Source organism: Lupinus angustifolius, unplaced genomic scaffold (genome assembly GCF_001865875.1).
Source record: "Lupinus angustifolius cultivar Tanjil unplaced genomic scaffold, LupAngTanjil_v1.0 Scaffold_45_198, whole genome shotgun sequence".
In the NCBI taxonomy this organism is placed as follows: Eukaryota; Viridiplantae; Streptophyta; class Magnoliopsida; order Fabales; family Fabaceae; genus Lupinus; species Lupinus angustifolius.
In genome coordinates this window covers 1-4246 of record NW_017721948.1, presented here as the reverse complement: position 1 = coordinate 4246, position 4246 = coordinate 1, and the positions used below count along the sequence as shown (strand labels likewise).

General features: G+C 31.0%; 1 long non-coding RNA gene across 1 annotated transcript; it reads right to left on the bottom strand.

Moving 5' to 3' along the window:
* Positions 1–1644: 1644 nt before the first annotated feature.
* Positions 1645–1840, bottom strand: LOC109338877. Its single transcript, XR_002106599.1, has 2 exons — positions 1727–1840; positions 1645–1675 (listed from the first exon to the last, which is right to left on the bottom strand). It is a non-coding gene; the product is annotated as an uncharacterized LOC109338877 (long non-coding RNA).
* Positions 1841–4246: the final 2406 nt, after the last annotated feature.

Genomic DNA, 4246 nt, shown 5'->3' with positions numbered 1-4246 from the left:
AAAGAAGAAAAGAAAAATTACATATGAAGACCAAGAAGATTAAAGCTTCAAGACAATTAGTCTAAGTCTAAATAGGTACTTCTATCATATACTCTTTAATATACCAAAGTAGTACTACTAAAAATATTTTAAAAGAAATTGAAACACTTCAAGTTTTAAATGAAAACATTTTTCAAAATACTATGTAATAGGTTACTGAAATTTGAGTAACACATTATATGAGTGAAAATCAGTTATCCAACAATATTTAAATTTGAGTAACCGATTACTCAAATTTGAGTAACCGATTACTCTAAGTGAATTTTAAGTTCACTGTTGGACAGAGGTTTGAGTAACCGATTACTCAAGTGAGTAACCGATTACTCAATGTAATTTTTCAAAATGTAATGTTTGGGTAACCGATTACCCACTTACTATAATCGGTTACTGAGAGTTGTTACATCAGTTTTTCAGATTTAAAACTCAAGAGTTTTCATCCCAAATTAAATGCACTCATTCCAAACAATTCTTACTCTTTCATAAAGGCACAATGATTGATTGGAAAGCCTATTTAAAGGCCTTAGAATGCACAATGAAAACAACTCTCACACAACTCTTTTATAACTCTTTCACACTTTTCTCACAACTTTCCTACTTTTTTCTGAAATAGTTTTCTGCATTTCTAGCAACTTGAACTCAAACTTTCAAAGCGATTTTTCTAAGTTGCTTGAAGTAAAGTGTTTTAAAGTTTTGTAAACTTAAAGAGCATTATTTACTAAGTATACAAAAGAGTTGATTGGATTGAAGTGTTATTATATTTCATACTTGTAAAGGAAATCCAAGCCATCATTCAAATTCTTCATTCATTGTAATTACTTTCTTTCACACGGGTGTGAATAGAAAGGGGATAGAGTTACTTGGAAAGGTGTTTTCCAAGGGTATAAGTATTAGTGAGTGTGTAAGGTACATAGAGATCTCGGGGTGAGATATTGTAATTACAACTCATAATATTTAGTGGAAAATCTCTTGTGCCGCAAGTGTACTCAACCTTCGGTAGACAAGAAGGTGAACCAGTATAAAAATCCTAGTGTACTCTCTTCTCCCTTACTTCTTTGATTTATTCTTGTTTATTTTCTGCAATATTATCCCCTGCACATTAACTCTTGATTTTGCAGAAAAAGTAGTCATAATTTCTAGTCAACTAACAATACTACATTTTTTACCTACGCCAACACTTTTAATTTCAACGGTTTCAAAATTGTGGTCTTAAAGTACATTAGACCACGGTTTTCTATTTTGTTCTCTTATTATTTATTTTTTTACATTTACATAGGCCACGGTTGTAAAACCGTTCTCCAAAAGTAACAGAAAATGGTTATTTTTGTAATGGTAATAGACCACGCTTAAAAACCGTTCTCAGTATATTTGACTACGGTTTTGCTACCAGTATCCCTATAATTTACAAAAACATTTCTCCTTTCTTTTATTTACAAAACCCGTTCTCCTTTCTTTTATTCACAAATTCATTCTTTTTTCTTTATTCACACTCCATTCTCCTATATCTTTATTCACAAAATCATTGAGAACTTTCTCTCTCATCTCTCCTATTCTTAACCCAAATGTCTACTTCGTCTACTCTCTCTCATCTCTCTTTCTCTCTCCTCCTCCTAATCCTCCTCCTCCTTCATTAACAAACCTAAATTCCTCATCTCACTTGTTAAAAATCCTAGGGTCTCAAGTTGCAAACCTAAATTTCTCTTCTCACTTGTTAAAAACCCTAAAATCTCAATCATCTTGCTACGATGTCGAACCCTAAGGTTTTCTTTGACATGGCTACGCCAACACCATTGAGAACTTTCATGACCTCTACACCAGCGCAAAGAAAGCCGGTCATAGCAAGAAGGGAGGTGGCTTCACTGCTGGAAACGGGATAGGAGGTGAGTCACAGAAGCAGGGATACTTTCGATTCCTTCACTGCTTGAATAAAATGTAATTTCAATTTCTTTTTCCTGTTCCCCAAATGGTACTTCTTCCTATTTGGAAATGGCAGGTGTGTTAGCTTGAATGAGGAAAAGGCAATTGTGTTGGCTTGAATGAGGAACATGCGCACTTAGCTTAAAGCTTGGTGGTCATGGTGAACCTTTCGCAGATAGGGAGATTGTGAGTTGGGATTGTGACATACTTTTGGAATAATTTTGATATAGATATAATATATGTTCTTCTTTCACCTTTTTCTTATCTAATCTTTGTGCCTGTTTTAACTAAGAATCCTCACAAAGTTTTTCATTGTTATTTTCAATTACATTTATATCTATGTCCACAAAATTCTCAATTTTTTGTCATTTTCTTTAGCCATTTGATGCACTTCAAAAATAACAACCATGTCAACTATTACGTTGTGTTTTTATATAAATTTTTGAACATTACTGAGCATGGTAGTTATTTTTGAACATTTTTATATAAATATTATATTGTGTTTATTTACTTTGTTTAGTTTCAACAAATTCACTTTTTAAATAAATCTTCAAAAATAAAAAAAATAAACACACTAAAAAATAATTTTGACAAGTAAGCACACTAAAAATAAAAATAAACACACTAATGAATTAAAATACAACAGAAACATCAAAAAATTTTAAAATACAGCAAAAATTTCATTCTTTCAAAATGTTATACACACTCCCCCCAACTTAAGTGCTTGACTTGTTCTCAAGTCAAAAAAAAATATTTTTAGGAAGTTTGTATAATATTTTGAAAGAATGAAAAAGAAAATTAAAACTAACCACCATTTTTAGGAGAACGCAAAATTTCATTCTTCTTGTTTTCACTATCCTCTCCTAGATAGTGGTGCCATCAACTCCTCATTTTTGTCTGTTTGTTTGGACTTGTTTTCCCGTAAATCATTTTGACCTTGCAATTTTCTTTTGCTTTGAGGTTAGTCTAACAATTCACATGAATTTATAATTTCCTAAGACACTAAGTTCATGAATTAAATTTGATTGAGAGAATTCCAACCAAACAACATGCTTTTTCATGAAAATTGATGTTTAGAAAAAAATTCAATCATATTTCAAATTCAAGTGATAACATGGAAGTCCAAACATAATTTATGGAAATTCAAAACACATTTTATCACACCAAACCTCCATAAATAAATCCATTCATAATTTCATGAATTTATTTTGTTAAATGGTGAACCAAATAGCACACTTTTTAGGAGTTCTCAAGTTTGGAAAAATTCATTTTTGGCACAAATGTAACAAGCATGCTCTTAGTTTTAAAAATTAATTTGACAATTTCAAAATCATTTACTAAGGCATGTTGATGGAGACGTTTGGTTAAAGTATCACAAAATAAAGTATGATCATCAAAAAGTACATGGTGAATACTTAACCTTTAAGAATTCAAGTGGCTTCCCTTCTTGAAGAAAAAGTACAGCCACTAATCCTTGTTTATTTCAATCTCTTTTATGTTGTNAGAAAGTTGATGAGGGGTACCTCCACATCTCCTAAAAAATTTATAACAACAATAAAAGGTTTCTTAACTAGTGGGTTTTCACATCACTAATTCACTTTTTTTTAGTTTTTTTTTTAATTTTTTCAAATGTACAAAACATAAAAATAAAGATGTAGAAAAGGAAAAATAAATTTATACAAAATAGAAAGAAAATGTCATGCACAATTATTTGATGAATGACATATAAATATGAAAATTCTATTATTAAAGCAATTCCTCTGCAACGGCACCAATTTGTTGAAAGGATTATTTGAGAGGTTTTCCCCCTCAACAAATTGTCCCCGACAATGGCGCCAATTTGTGGAAAGCGAAAATTTCTCTTCGTCGGTATGTGTTTCCTTTATTTGGTTAAGTAAGTGAACTCGGTTTTATTCTTTGTTCGCCATCTCGGCTTTGTTAGAATAAATTTCAACGCCGGTATAATGGTATCAAGAATATTCCAATTACACTTCTAATAATCATGTGAATAAGTTATTCCTTCTTTGCCCCATCTCGACTTTGTTAGAATAAATTCCAACGCCGGTACAACAGTATCGAAGCAATCCCCTATTACATAATTATTAAGTACCTTTGAATACCATCTCGGTTTTGTGGAATAAATTCCAACACCGGTTTAATGGTATTCTAATGTACAAAAGTGATGAATAGTTAGTTGTTAGAAACAAATAAATAAATAAAGAACAAAACAATAATAAAGTTAAGTGACCTTTATTTATCTAATCCCTTTCGGGTTCTTTTTATTAACAAACCA